Below are 16,989 nucleotides of genomic sequence, written 5' to 3' on the forward strand. Positions count from 1 at the left end.
GTATGTGGCATGGCTGAAGCTGTAGGTTTAAATGGGAAAAAAACTATCCTCTTGTGACTGCAGCTCAGAGTGCTGGATGGGATTGCAGCAAAGTTGTGCAAGGAACATCAGCAAGGACCTGAAAGGATGCTTTTGGAAATCTGACGTTGTGTTTTACTTTTTTGAAATTGTTGAAACCTAAGTATAAAACATACTGATATAGCTTTTCTGCCATGGGCAGCGGGCATGCCCTTTGATTTGCCTATTGAGGTATGCTCTGCAGATAACGACACACATAAGAATGTGTTGCAAAAAATATGTTTGTTAAAGGAGGTTTATAGTTCTTTCAAATATGCTAAAGGTGGAATAATTAATAACTAATATACAGTAATGTACCATTAAGAAACATTTTCATTTATAAAAACCCATTCAATTGACAGAAAATACTCTGTCAAAGGGATGTTACGATTAAGATGTACCCCACCCTTGGGGCTCCTCTGCCCCAGCAGTTAGCTACTGGCGTTCCATATTGGGATCTTTTGGCACTTTCCTCCTCGGCTCCCATGAGCACTTGTCCATTCGTACTGTCCCTTCATTTATGCACTTCTGTCACTGCACAATGTATATGTGCATTTATAGGCGCACTATGTACAATTTTTTGGTATACGTATGGGAAATGTAGATGTTTAAGATTTGTAGAACGTTGTTAAGTGGCATGGTGCCTGGAAGTTTAATATGTTGATGGGCTACATGTTGATGGGCTACATGTACAGTTTTTTAAGTGATCGGTGGAAATATGTGTGGATAGTTTAAAGCAGGTAAAGAGGGAGTGTTACAAACATAACAGTAAAAACAGTAGAAGGGCTGTTTTGTGTAATGGTGTGCATGTGCAATCCAGGCTTTCTAAGAAGGCATGGGCTAGACAGGGGAATGTAGAGATAAATGGCAATGGATTATGGTGTTTATTGTATACTATAGAGAAGAATTTCAGACAGAATTTTTTTGGGGTCTTTTTTCTTTTTCTCTAGTATACAATTGTCTATTATTTCTTTTATCATAGTAGAACATGCTAATGGGAATGTTGGAGAATCTTATTGAATGTAACTACTTTACTGAAAAATGTAAAGTAGATGGAGTCAATAAGATTATTTTTTTAGTTCTATTTTTTAACTGTGAAATGTGGTTGCTTTATGGAAGATGCTGCTTGTATGGTAAATCTAACTTAGAGGGCAGTGTTTCTCATGCTTCTTGATTACAGCTTCAAAATCACTTCGAAATTGCTCTCCTCTACAGAGTGGTGTGTTGCAGTATGTCCAGAGTACAGTTCTTTTCAAATGATACAGATCAACAGCCTCGTGTATCGCTCGCAAGGTAACTGGTGGGATGTTGTTTCCCACAGAAATAGGCTGTGTGGTTACAGCATTGGTTGAGGAGGATGAGGTAGAGAAAGACAGCCTACTTCCTAAGGAACAGCCTTTCTGAGAGCATTGCAGTGGTTGGATTTGGTGTGGCGCTGCATGGAGGTGTTCCCGTATGAGTACTGCCCAGCTTGTCCACAACTGAGTATAATGTTTCACTCAGTGCATTTCACTTTGGTAGCTTTAGCCATTGGTACATTTAAAACAGTGGTAATGATCTGCCACACCCATGAATCTCTTTAGGTGTTAAAGATAGGCACTTCTTCAACCTCAATCTTCATGGTCTTCGTGATTGTGTTTTGGTGGTGTGGTGGTGACTCTTGGGGAGGAGGGATGGCAATAGATGATGCCATTTTAAAAATAAATACAGTTTTCCTAATATTCTTCGAAATATGTGCTGTGTACTTTATTGTTAATGTATAATGAGGAAGAATAGCTGTAGGAGCTGTGCAAGGGTAAATTGTGAGCTTTAAAGTTTCTACATGACCAGAAAATCCAGTTTCGAACTGTTCATGAAACACAGACCCATTCACAAAGGTTGGCGCATTCGTGATCACATCACCATGCCACACACAAGTGCGTGGGCACGTGACAGTGTCTGAAAAGTCTAAGATTGACAAAATACGGTCGCAAACATCGACAAACACATAAACAGTGGCAAAATTTGCAAAACGTTTATAGAAGAAGAATGATGCTAGAATGGAATGGCAGAGTTTTATTGTGAAACTTTCTAAATTGGAGAACAATATTGCTATATTGGGGTAAGTATGATATTAGTAAGTAGTGACAAATTAGGGAGCACTGGTAAAATCCCATGAAAGTCAGTGAAAAAAAGGTTGTTAAAGGGATGTTATGGATACAAGTAAAACTTCTTTAAAATGTTACCAGTTATGGTACGCTAATCAACCATTATTCGCTCCGCCTCTCTGAAATGCTAAGACTTACACCCAGGACATCAAAGATGACATTAGAAATGTCATTGATGACATCACCAATGACATCACATATTAAATTAATTTTGATAAAAAGTCTCTAAAAGGGGTTGTGTTTATAATGTTAGTAACACGATGTCAGGGGTGATCGGGAGATCTATCATGAACTACTTAGTGTCATAAAGAATGTACTCATCTGAACAAAACAAAATATTTGAGTGTTGTTGTTCATACAGGAGCCTAATCATACATACACAGAGGCACTGACTGCAGCATGCACTAGAGAGGTACAATATTTTTCATTTGGTAATTTTGGATAGTAAAATAATGAATGATACCTTATTAGAGTTTTCAGTAATGATAAACATGGAATAAATAGCTAATAGATAATAGCTAATGATTGAAGACCTACTAAATTCATGTATCTGCTGCGCCTTGTTACCCTAGGGTATTCTGGCGCATTACAAATAATAAACTAAACTAAACTAAACTAAACTAAACTGAACATAAATAATTACTACATACTTGTGTTAATACAAACAATACATATCAAGGCCTGCAATGCATACATATCTGAGGCACATAGAGGGAATCTTCAGTAAGGAGGAAAGAAACAACACCACCAAAAAGGACAGTAAAAGAGACTTCATCATCAAGTACACAAATGAATTGTGTGGGTGAGGGTTGCTTATTTCCCTATGTATGTGTACCATGAACTGAGACCAAATCCTAAGGAAAGTGCTTAACAACATACAACAAGGTTAAGTGTACATATTTTTAATTTGTAAAATTGTCTCCATCAGTGAACACAATCACGTGGCCTAGATATGTCATTGAACAAAAAGATGTGGTCCAGATATGTGATGTCATTGTTGATGTCATCAGTGACATTTTTGATGTAATCTTTGATGTCCTGGGTGTTATTCTTAGTAGTGCACCGAGGTGGCTCGAATTATGGTTGCTTAGCGTACCATAACTAGTGAATTTCAAGGGGTTTTCGGTTTTACTTGTAACCATAATGTCCTTTTAACAACATTTTCCACTGAATATATACATATATTCATATACACATATCCTTGTAAGAGAATGAAGTGTCCAAGCAGCTAATCCCCAGCCTGTAAGGTGAAATGCACAACAGATGAGGTCATGAGAAAGGAAGGGCAAACAAGTAAAGTTTCCAACTACGAGTCACCAAGTTTACTGAAGATAACACGTTCACAATCATGAGAACTGTAAGATGGTGTCAAATCGCTTAGGTCAATGAGAAAGGATGTAAAAGTATAATTTCAATGTTACACTGTCACACCTCACATAGAGATTGGTTGAAATTGACTCAGTTATTGACTCCACACATACTCCTCTCAGAGCAACCAATAACAAGGCAAGATCGAATGATACAAGTTTGAACGTCTATTATTCAATCAGCTCCTTGGCAAATGAGATAATCTGAATATTAATGAATTTACAATTTGATAGTCTAATTTAGTCACAATGTTATAATAAACCAATAGAGTTAGGCAATACACAGAGGCATATATAGTACAAATGACGTTGTCGAATCAGAAGCCTGGAACTTGTGATTGATTTGTAACATTTGTTGTCTTTTCCTTTCTGTAATTTGCTATGAAACAGTTCATCTTATTTTTTGTGGTTGAATGACTTTTGAGATGATTCCATGCGTATGCTGTTATAATACATTTGAGTTTTTCTCATATATCGTGCATTCATTTTTTGTCTTTTTCCGAATTATTTTTATCATTTGGGAAAGGACTTGCCTTACACTATTGTTGGGGTAGACTGTTGAGGTGCCAACATGGGAAAGAGGACCACAATACATAGATTGTACTAGGCCATGGTGAGGCTGGGTTAGAAGCAATGCTGCAACTAAATATGTGTTCAATGTAGTTAGAATAATTGAAATGAGTATTACTTTGTATTTTAGTTGGATACATTTTAGAGTCACAGTATGCAACAACATGAGTAGCAGTAGCATGGATACAATGTATTTTGCAATGTAAAATGTGTAGCGCTGAGAAATATGTAATGGGGAGCTTTATGCATTCAATGGAGGAGTTCACTGAGGGGAAACTAACATGTGGGAATTGGACAATGTTTTACATTGCAGACACAGTTAGAGCATTGGGAAATAGGGGGTTTATTGTTTATTCGCAGGAAAACGTTTTTGCCTGGCTTGAAGAGCTGGATGATTATGGGAGGGGGTAGGAAGCAAACTGCATATGGGCAATTGTGAAAACAACACAAAGGGCAGAAGGCAAGAATGGAATGGAAATCCATTTGTTAGATTTTTGTGGCCAGATTGGGTTCTAAGATAAAAAGGGTAATTTTCCTGGGAGCACGAAGGCTTGTTTATTGATGACCAGAAAGGTTACATGGATGGTTAAATTGAGAGCTGATGGTTTATTGGCTTCCAGGGAAATAAGCAGAATCTATGCCAAAAGCTATATGACTTGAGGTGGCAGCCACAAATAGGATTACGATTAGGAATGCAGCAGAAAATATTATGGGATGCCAGAGCATCTCAGAGGATAAAGATTTTACTGTTGCTTCAAAAGAGTACATTTTATTTCTCTCCCTTTGCTTGGGCCTCATTACGACCCAGACGGTAAGTTGGCCAAGATAAGAGGACCGCAGGCAAAATTTGAATCAGATACAGGGTGTATCGATGTGATCCTGATCTCAGAGACATGGGAAGTTTTTCAAGGGGCGGAGGAAGTTTCCCGAGCTGGATTTAGGGGATTGAGACCCAGTTTTGCTGGACAGCTGTGAGATCAGTTTGGAGGACCACATGGAGTCCAGCGTTGGTCCTGTGGGAGAATGGGACATTTGTTATGCGACTGTAGGAGTAGAACATCATATTTGTATGCTGCATGCACTAATTCCAATGGACCAGCAGGTAGGTTTGCAGATTATCCTTCTCCACAGATACAGACCAAGCCTTTGTGCCCCAGCATCTGTGCAACCACAGCAAGCATGGATAGAACAGAACCAAGAGTCTGAGGCTTCACAGACTTATGTGCCACAGTCAGTTGTACCAGCACAGGCACCAGTACAGCCATGAGAGAGAAACCATTTGCCTCAAAGTACCATTACACATTACACCAGAGCGTGTGTTTTGTGGGGGGAGCCCCATTCTGCTCCTGAGTATAAGTATATACCCAGACCAGATTCATTCAAAACCTTCCACCCATCACTTTTGTGGTTATAGTTCTTCTCAGTATGTGAGAGAGGGTATGATATGATATATTATTCATAACACACTTATACACAAGTGTTTTAAGGCATGATGAGGCAAGGAGGGGAAACTAGGGGAGGACAAGACAATGGGCCTCATTACAAGTGAGGCAGTAAGGAGTTAACGGCGCCGGTAAAGGTGCCATTGCCGTTAAACCCGTACCGCCACATTACGAGGTTCCCTCGCTGGACACGCTCTGGACGTCTGGTCTGACCAGACGTCATTTGTGGGTCCCGCAAGGGGACCAGGATGCTAACAACGGGCCCATCATTAATGGGCCTGTTGTTAGCATGCTCCCCATTCCCATTGAGCCATACGGGGGCTCAAATTGGAACGGGGATGATCTGGGTCTGGGTTCCCTGAATGGGGAAATACCAGGTTCTCCAAAGTCGGACTGGCCCAGTATTTCCCCATTCAGGGACCACGGACCCGGACCCAAGTTTGGAGGCAGCCATGCCTTTATTAAGGGCATGGCTGCCTCCAAACTCGTAATGAGGCCCTATGATCTTACTAGGCCTAGTGACATTGAGATCTTGCAAGTGCAGGGTAGGGTCCCAGATATCGGTCCCTTGGTTGCTGCACCATAGAGAACCAAGTTGCACTTCACTGAGAAGGCCCAACACGGCCGAAACATGTCTGGGGCTGCTTTTGTTTCCATGAAGGGAGGACCTGGCCTAGCAGTTTGGGCTCGGATGCTACCATTGGTGGCAGTACCCAACTGATTTGCATATAACTGGACCCCTTTTGCAATGGTGCAGACAGCCTTAAAATCGGTGGTGTGGAAGGTTGCCCAGAGTAATGCCAGAGGTTCAGATTCATTGAAACCATTCCACCTTTTGTGGTTATATACCCAGACAAGGACAGCCTAAAGAGAGGTCTGACGTGTCCAGTCCTGTCTGTTGCTGAATCTTGCATCAAGGAAGGTAAGTTTCCTCTTTTAGGAAAAATGCTGGACACACATGGATTCTCTGAGGCTAATCTGTTGGGTCCATACATGGAGTATTTACCTATTAAGGTAGGTAGTCAGTATTTATCAGCTCATGTTTTGTACTGTACAGATACCCCAGTGAATCCTTTGGGCACAGACTTTTTGAGTAAAGTGAATATGATAATTTTATTCACAGAACAAGGTATAGTATGCTCAATACCAGGTTTATATCATGCAAGAACTATGGCGATTTTGTAAGCATGTTGTAGTGACAGCGTGATATGGTGGGGGGCTGTACACCCAGATTTGTTTCTCTACGGATCATGGTAGGGCTGTGGTGGAACCCGGGTATATCGAGCATTACGGATAAAAAGCAGAGATTTGTTTCAACACACTGGGGAAGGGCAATGGTGGAAGGGGGAATTACCGCCCCGCCAACCTTGGAATGGGGCGGTAATTCCCCTTTCTGCCAAGGCGGTGCCGGTATTTTACCGGCATGAACCATGGCGCTAATAGCGCCATGGTTCTCCGCCATCCATGTAATGAGGCCCACTGTTTCACCTTAGAAAGTGTCAGGTACTGTTGTCACCATACTTATAGAGAAATTGTTAAGAAGGACAACATAGAAGTTGAAGTCTGTAACATGTGCAGGGCCACATGAATAATGGCCATGCCATAAGCAGTTACTGAGAGTCTCCCTATTTATATAAATGTATAAGTGTGTTTTGACAATGAGTGTTATCTGATGTTATTGGGCTGTGTACCGAGCGCTGCTTACATGTGTTTGGTCTTTGGCGTGAGGCGGGTCGGAAAGGTTGTGAGTTGGCGCGTTTGGTTACAAAGGGGAAGCATATAGAAATTGCATGATATTTTATTTGATGTCATTTGTTTTCCTATTTCACCTTTGTAAGTGTTCCATTTCCCTAATCAATGTTGGTAGTAATGGCATGAGAACGTGTGCCAAGCCACAATCTTGTATTTGTGATTCAGCGGACTCACAAGATGGGAAGTGGCTTAATGTCAGCCTTACATTTGGACATCTCGTGTGCCCATAGTAATGGGTGCCAACTTCATAAATGTATTGGGGGGGGCCCAGGCAGTGATGTGAAAACACCACATTAGAGCTGCAGCAGAAGAGACCGTGTGTGCCCATTGATCCCTCAACACTTGTGCTCCTAGTGGCTGGCGTTTTACTTGGATGTTTTGTTTTGTTTAGGTGTGCCATAATTGGGGTGTCATCACCGGGCTATCATTTGCACAGGTATTCACAGGTATCCAAAAGGAGACATGGCTCACCTGCCCCAAAACACAAAGCACAGCTAAGGAACTGTCAATTTAGTCATCAAACACGAGCCAACAATTACAACCTTTTAATATTCGGAACTGCACGCAGGACGAACACAACGAAATGTCAGCAAAGCAGAAAACACTTGTGCCTTTGCTTGTTATTACACCTCCCCATTACACCTGTGACCGCAGTGTGAATGTGGAGGGCCTCAGCTGCAGTTGTCATGCATGGGGGGTAATTGGATTGCCAGTCAGCAAGCACACGTCTGCACTGGGAATCCCTCAAGCCTAGTAAGCACTGCTGTAAATCGCTATTCCCAGTAAATTAAAACAGTGCAGTTATGGACCCCAGTCGCTGCACTTCTAGCCCTGTTTGAGAGATGGGATACAAATGCCAGTGTCACCAGGGGCAGACTGGCCTGTAGGGAACTCTGGAGATTTCCCGGTAGGCCTTGGCACACTGGGCCTCTTTTCTGTGTTATTTTAACATTTTCCCATAAGAAAAGGGTTAGGCTTGCTGAAAATGTGTAATATGGGGCCAATTTTAAAATTATTTCCAGGGCCTCTTTTGGTTGTGCAAATACTCAAATGGGGTTGAAAAGGGCAGCTGATTGTGTTCATCCATGATGCGTGCATTCACATGCTCTTTACTGTCTTGTGAAGCAGTATTTCTCATGTGCTGGAAAATGTATTTAAAAAAATAACTATTCGGCTCACTATTCGGCCAAATAGTTTTGCTAACTATTCGGTATTCGGCCGAATAGTAATTTCACTATTCGGTACACTCCTAGTTCCTAGCAGTGCTGAATACAGTGTTGTGAGAGTGCAATAGCCCCTCCAGGATGATGGGAGGTGCAGGTATGCCTTTTTGATGCAAACCCAGTAATAGTCCATTAGTGCTGCAGTTCCTTTTCGAAGGTCTGGGAAGTTGCTTGTTCTATTCCAGTGTTTATTAGAGACAATAGACACTTTCCCCATCGCCATAGAAACACAGTTCATCATTTTCTTCTTTCTGTACCTTAATTGGTTTTTCAAGAGCAGTGATGCAAGTTAGATTTGTGATGTGTTCTGTCCATCCGTGTGCACATGTTTTTTCTACAAAGTCCAGTTTTTCATCAGAAAGGCCACAGGGCCCCTCTGCTTTTCACATAAAGGTTGATTCTTGCCACTTATTTTCTGCAAAACTTGTTCCGTGGGTAGCCAAGAATGGTTCTTTGAAACATTTAGTGTCTTTTGATCCCATTTTGCATTTCCTGTCAGCTGGTGGGAGAAGTTTCATTTTAACTGTGAGTGCCTGAAGGTACTGATCTCTATCTGAATAGTGCCATTGAGCGATGGAAACTCCAGCATTGTTGCACCTACAAAGAGGGACAGAAAACGGGGTGGGCATTAAAATTTAGATGGGATCTGAGAAAGAGGGAGAGAGAGAGAGAGAAAGAGAGAGAGAAAGAAAGAGAGAGAGAGAGAGCGAGAAAGTCTCAACAGTTAATTCTTTTAACATTTGCCTCTCTCTCTTAAGACAGTTTTCGGAAATAGTGAACACATTCATTGTCATTTTTCAAGGGACCATGGCAGTTGTTTGGCTTTCATCCTGAGTATTTGGGGCAGTGTTTGGGGTGGTGTCACCCTGGGCTTTTCTAATATCTGAGAGGTGGATCCAATACTGCAGCCCCATTACTTTTACAGCAAGTGGAGTAAAGTATATGACTTCATACGGACCATGGAATCTCTCGGGAGTTCCATTTTTGAACAAAACTTTGCACATATACTAATTCTCCTGGCATTAGAGGTTATACAATGCTGTTTCCTGCTGGAGCCCCAGTGGTTGTTTCCCCGTCTACAGTGAATCAGGGTGCAATTTGTTTCAATATGCATTTTATGGCCTGGGTGAGCTGTGTCAGTTACTCTTTGAACTCTTCCCCGAGTACTGTAGCTGTCATGTGGGTGTCTGAGGCCCTTTGTACAGGCAGGTGACAATAGCATTTGCATTTGTTGGCCAGTCACTATTTCATGGGGGGACAGGTGGTGGTCCTTGCTAGGCTGTGTGTGCAGCTGAAATAGTGCCAAGGGCAGACAATACCCCCCTTTTTTTCTTGAGGGAGGACCACAGCTTGGACAATCTGCTAATGATGAGGCCATTTATTTTCTCTACCAAACCATTTGCTTGTGGGTGGTAACTGGAAACACATTTTGTGTTTTATTCCCAGCATTACTGTGATTAAAGAGCTCATTGAAAAAATTGGTCTCTATCTGATCTTATTACCTCACATACTCCCCATCGGGGGAATACCTCTCTCACTAGGAACTTGGCAGCGCACTTTGCATCAGGATGGGGACAGGATCCTGCTTCCACCCATCTAGAGAAGGGACACACAACAACAATCAAATATCTGACACTGTTACATCTTTCTGCCATGTCTGTCTAATCTATGTGCAGCTCCCAGAAGAGCTCTAGAGGGCAGGGAGGGTGACACACAGTGTTCTTGAGGTCATCTCTGTATTAAACACGTGACATGTGGTACACTGGACCACTATCTTGTTGAGGTACCCTTGGAAGTTTGGAATGAACCAATCTTCCTGGAGATCGGCAGCTATGTGTTATTTTGAACTGTGTGCAGGAAAGTGTAGTTATTCAAACACGACATATAACATCTCTACTGGCATGACAACCTTCTCTGCTGTGTCATGTCTCCATATCAGATCTGTGGTTGATTGGGTACACTCTCGTTAGAGTCATAATTCTTGTTCCACTGTTGGGGCTCTGCTCTACAATTCTATTGCTTTAGGAAGTTCTGCTTTGCTCACTAGAATACATTCTGTACTCATGGGTACTGGGAGATATGCTGCTTCTTTTTGTGCCCCGTCCGGAGCTGCAGTTCCCAAAGATATTTTGTCTCTGTTTTGTGTGTGTGCTCGGCATTTCACTATTGCTACTACCAAAGGTTCTGCAAGGGCTTCAATCAATTTATTTAGTAGTTCTGCATGTTGGACTGGGGATCCATCAGCTCTTCTAAATGCCCTCCTTCTCCATCTCGATAGGCCAGCATGTACCATTGTGGTTATGTACGCTGAGTCAGAATACATTTTCACAGAGCACCACCTTGCTGAATGGAGTGCCTCAATCAGTGCTATGAACTCTTCTTCTTATGCAGAATAGTTCATGGGCAAGCATTTTTTAATCAGTATTTTATATTCTCCTTCCTCCATTCTCACTACTCCAGCCCCTACATGTTTTTCACCTATTTCTTGGTGAATGGACGCTGGCCCAACAGTGAAGAACACTTCTCTTTCCTCTAATGCATGTTCTCTGGCCTTTGGAATGTCATCCCCCTCTCCCTCGTATGTTGCACAATCATTTTCGTGCATGTCTTGGACAGTGCACGGTTCTGTAAGGAGCATGGCAGGGTTTACTGTCGTATACCTTACCACATGGATATTTGGGCTGGACAGTATGATTTCCTAAACTGATGCTCTTTGTGTAGTGAGGGTGATCATTCCAATATTGCAAACAGTGAGTGTTCAACGTAGAAAGTGATGGAACTCCCCATGACAATGGTTAAGCTTTTCTCGATAGCAAATGCGGCAGCTGCAAGGGCCTGTTCGCATGCAAATTGACCTTGTATTACTGAGTCAAGTGTGCCACTATAATAGACAAGTGGCTTGTGTCCCATTGACCTTTTCTGCATCAGTACTTCTGTCATAAGGGTGCCATTGGAGTGCGGAAAAAATAACATTCCTCATCATAGTCAGGTGTTGCTAGTACTGGGGCCGTTGAAATTTACTCTTTTAGGTCATGGAATGCTGTTTGCATTTCTGCTGTCCATGTGAAATGTGTGTTTTCTTTCTGCTCTTCTTTTAGCCCTTGCAGAAGAGGTCTTGTGTATGCTGCATAATCTAGGATCCATGCTCTACAGTAATCCTAAAAACTTCTGCATGTCTTTCACTGTGTTGGGTTTGGCAGTGACAGGCACTGTTGCCGCTATCAGTAATTATTCTTTTGCCATCTTTTGAAATTAGTTGGCCCAAGTACAGGACCTCTGCCAAACGGTACTGCAGTTTTTTTCTTGTCTACTTTGTACCCTTTTTTTGCAAGGAGTTGGAGTAGGGTAATGGAATCTCTCTGGCAACTTTCTTTACTCTCACTACAGGCCAATAGGTTGTCTACATACTGAATGATGGTGCTCAGAACTTGAATGTGGCCAAGATCTTCATGCAATATTCTACTGAGTATGCTGGGGGTTTCGCAATACCCCTGGGGCAGATGACGATGTTCATACATCCTCTCCCCAAGTATAAAGTATGTGAGGTATTGTGATTCAGGGTCAAGGGGCATTGAGAAAAAGGTGTTTTTCAAAACCACCATGGTGAAGTGGGAGCCTGTTTTGGGATGCTGCACAAAATGGAGGCAGGATTTGGGACACAAAGGAATTCCGTTTGGATAATATCGTTGAGGGGGTGAAAATCCTGGATCATACTCCAACTCACCCCTTTCGCTTTCTTAATTTCTTAATGGGGTACACAGCCGTGTTGCATGGGGAGGTTAATGAGGCAATTATTCCTTGCTCTAAGAGCGTGTATGGCTTACCTGTGGTGCCCTGCAGAGTGCCTGGTCCGGATTCCCTTCTGCATGGCTTCTAGTGTCGTGTCTTGCACCAAAGCCACTCACCAACCCACAGGTAGGCTGCAAGGCTTATATGCCCAGCGAACAGGTAAGTGGGGAGTGACATGGAGATAGTGATTATGGTTCAGGCCCCTTCTGATAGTTATTTCTATAGTGGATAAACAAGAGGAGCAGGTAAATACTGAATTCCCTACTGACCCCCCACCTCCTGACTTCCCCAAGTCGAACTGACTGGCTGGTAGCAGTGCTGGGGTGAGGCTCACCTTTGACTAATGCAGGCAGGCACTGAACATCGCTGGTCATCTGTTCCCCTAGTTACTTCACTAGGTGTGGAGGCCCAGACCTGCCGTGGCACTTGAGATTCCCAAGTTGAATTTTCCTCCTTGCATGTTGTGAAGAAGCACTCTATCTGTGCAACTTCCTTAAGTGTTCCTTCTGCACACGTTGTTAAAGTCCAGCACGCGTGCTGTGCATACTTCTGGGCAAGGTTTGAATGAGAATTTCTGCATGTGCTGTGAAAGTCCTGCACATGTGTCTTTATATGTGCATCGTAAGAATGCGAGGCTATGCGCAGTGTGTCTGAGTTTGTTTCATGCATGCAATGCTAATATTTATGCATGCACTACTAATATCCCTTTTCTTCTCCTAGGTCTGAAGCTGCGCCATATGATGCTCCCCCAGGTGAGAGATCAGCTGTTAAAAGGTCAGTCGGAGGCCCCTGATCTCCGAACCCAGGTAAGCAGGAGGGATGATGCTCGAAGGCTGCAGCGAACCAGAGCTTACCGTGTGTTGTTTCTTCTTGTTCCTTAATGTAGGTGGACGCGGCTCAGAAGTTCTGACAAGAGCGGGCTGTAGAAGGAGTCACAGAGACAGCCGTTGGCACATGGAGTCCAATGATATGATATGATATGATAAGGCATTAATAACGCGCTTATACACTTGTGTTTCAAGGCGCGACGAGGCAAGGGAGGGGGAACAGAGGAAAGACAGACAGTGATCCTACTTGGCCAGGTGTCATTCAGAACCCACAAGTGCATGGGAAGGAGGAAGGGGGAGAGTGCAAGTGAGAGGGGGAGGGGAACGTGCAGTACTTGAGATAATAGACTAATAACAATAAGTAATGTACGGCCAGCTGGTGGCAAGTGTAAAGGTAAGTGCGGACATCTGGTATCCAGTGTTGGTAGAGGGACTATAGATATACTGGGACAGTCCCGAGTGCAGGAAAGGCTGTGCAGGTGTGCAACTGGCAGTGGAGGGACCCGGGCCCGAGATCAGAGGGTGGCTAGGTAGCCAGTGCAGTTTCAGCCAGGAATTCAGCAGGGGAGAGGCAGAGAAAAAGCAGAAGATAAAATAGAAGGGTTTTGAGGTGCTTCCAGAACCAGAGGTGATTGTCCTCAAGTTTCAGTGAGGCAGGGAGGCTGTTCCAGAGGGAGTCCCCAGCCGAAGAGAGAGATCTACCACCAACTCGTTGCTTAGAGAGGCGACTGACCTTGAGGGAATTGGAGGCGATGAGCGAAGAGCTCGAGAAGGAAGATATTTAGGAAGAGAGAGCTGAAGGTATTGAGAAGGTATATGACAGCAGACAGCAAGCGTTACGCTGTCTAACTCCAGCTGGAGAAAACGCTAAGTGCTGGGTATGGCACAGGGCAGGACATATATAGCCCTGGGCTGCACCCAGCACCACTAGACCATCAAGTATTTTGCAGTGCAGGATAACTGGGGGCATTTTGGTTCCCATCTGGCGACCTGCTCTGGGGGCCATCTTGGATGTGGCACTCAGTTTCAGTTGAATACACAGGCATCATCCTGTTCCTACACCAGCCAGCTACCCTAATTGTCCAGGCTTTGCCTGTGCTGTATGCCTGGGGTCCTCAGCCTCTACAGACAGGGGGTATTGTTTCACTCTGGGTAATATACTTCCTTGCTTGAGTGTTATCTTTGCAGGGCTCACATCTCTTAGTTGTCCTACATCATGGGGGTTGGTGGTCCACAGATGGGGCAGGACCTGCTGCATGTCTGTCTCACAAAAGGGTGGTGGTCCACTTACGATAGCCATGAGGGGTCTTGGTACTTTTCTGTACTATACCATAATGTCTCAAGTAATATTAATTTCTAATACAAGCTCCCCGTCATTGTTGTCGTCAGCGAACAATTTGTCATCAATAAATTCACCCAATGGTATATTGGGGTCAATGAACAGCACTGTGCACCACTCGCATCCATGAATGTCAGTTCCAATTACAGCAATTCTTTTAGCAGACACTTGCACCCCTTCCAAATCTAAGGACAGGATGGTACCAGCCACTATTTCTGGTATTTCCATGGGGCAACGGACAAAATCAGAGGGCACTCTCCATTCATTTCTAGTTAGTTCAGGCACTGATCTTGCTAGTACTCGAATCCTATACACGAACATGCCAGGGTTCACTTGTATCCCTTTTACTTTTATTTCATTAGCCACGGTATGTATTAACAACATTGCCCTGAGGGAGCACATGGCAGGGGTGGAGCAAATCCAGAATGCCTAGTATAAAGGAGCAAATCCAGAATGCCTAGTAGAAAGTTACAACAAAGCCATGAAAAAAGGACTAGACACCATTGCCCCTCAAAAAATGTAAAAAAGCAAACAACAAACTCGCCTGAACACCTGGTTCACCCCCCACCTGAAAGAACTACGAATGCGCAAAAGGAAATTAGAAACCCAATGGCGCAATAACCCCACAGAAGAGAACAAACTACAACTTAAACTCTTTGCTAACAATTACAAAAAAGAAATCCTTCTCACCAAAAAAAACCTATTCAATGAAAGAATTGAAAAATCCAGCTCCAATACCAGAGAACTATTTGCTATACTAAGGGAACTAGAATCCCCTATACCCCTACCAGATAACATAATCAAAGGCAAACAATGGTGCACCAGCGTCCAAAACGCTCTAACCAACAAAATGAAAACTCTCCAAACTAAAATCTCACTGAAAATAGACTCCCTAACCCCTAAACTATCATCTCCTAGCAACCACGCCAAAACAACCAACCCATCAGGCCCGAATCCTTTCTGATTCACCAAAATATCCATCCTAGAAACAGAAAGAATTATAGCCTTACTCAAACCATCCAACTCCAAAGGCGACAACTGCCCACCCCAGATAATCAAGGATGCTGCCAGGGACCTAGCTCCCTTTATAACCAAACTGATCAATGCATCATTCTCCTCCAACACCATACCAAGCAACCTCAAAGAATCTTGGGTTCTGCCTCTCCTCAAGAAGCAAACCCTAGACCCTGCAATCCCCACCAACTACAGACCCATCACCACAGTACCATTCCTGTTAAAAATAATAGATAGAGTAGCATACCTACAAATCCAGTAATATCTAGAAACTCACAAACTACTAGGGGCACGCCAATCTAGATTCAGACCACAGCACGGTACTGAGACAGCCATAATCGATCTTAAAACCCAGATCAACGAGATTAACGACAAAGGAAACACCGCCATGCTACTCCCCCTCGACTTGTCGGCAGCCTTCGACCTGGTGGAAGGCTGCCGACAAGTCTAACCAACAAAATGAAAACTCTCCAAACTAAAATCGCACTGAAAATAGACTCCCTAACCCCTAAAGTATCATCTCCTAGCAACCACGCCAAAACAACCAACCCATCAGGCCCGAATCCTTTCTGATTCACCAAAATATCCATCCTAGAAACAGAAAGAATTATAGCCTTACTCAAACCATCCAACTCCAAAGGCGACAACTGCCCACCCCAGATAATCAAGGATGCTGCCAGGGACCTAGCTCCCTTTATAACCAAACTGATCAATGCATCATTCTCCTCCAACACCATACCAAGCAACCTCAAAGAATCTTGGGTTCTGCCTCTCCTCAAGAAGCAAACCCTAGACCCTGCAATCCCCACCAACTACAGACCCATCACCACGGTACCGTTCCTGTTAAAAATAATAGATAGAGTAGCATACCTACAACTCCAGTAATATCTAGAAACTCACAAACTCCTAGGGGCACGCCAATCTGGATTCAGACCACAGCACGGTACTGAGACAGCCTTAATCAATCTTAAAACCTAGATCAACGAGATTAACGACAAAGGAAACACCGCCATGCTACTCCTCCTCGACTTGTCGGCAGCCTTCGACCTGGTGGATCATACAATCCTGTGCGAACACCTGGCCTCAGCTGCCCATTTCTCGAAAGATGCCATAGCCAGGATCCAATCATTCCTAGACAATCGAACCATGAGAGTCGTTTCCTCTCTAGCCTCAGCATACCCCATCAAAATAACCTGCAGTGTACCCCAGGGCTCCTGCGTCTCACCCACCCTCTACAACATCTTTACCAAGCCTTTATTTGACAAGTTGGACAGACTGGGTGTCACATACACTAATTATGCAGATGACACCCAGATCCTCATACCCCTTTCGGGCAACTTTGACTCAGATACGGCCTTGGTAAACAAAATATATCGAATCATTCAGGCATGGATGGCCACACACGGCCTATGCATGAACGATGAGAAAACCGAAATCCTGCTCCTCGGCTCCAATGTCAATC

Source organism: Ambystoma mexicanum, chromosome 10, assembly GCF_040938575.1.
Source record: "Ambystoma mexicanum isolate Mex_15411 chromosome 10, UKY_AmexF1_1, whole genome shotgun sequence".
Lineage (NCBI taxonomy): Eukaryota > Metazoa > Chordata > Amphibia > Caudata > Ambystomatidae > Ambystoma > Ambystoma mexicanum.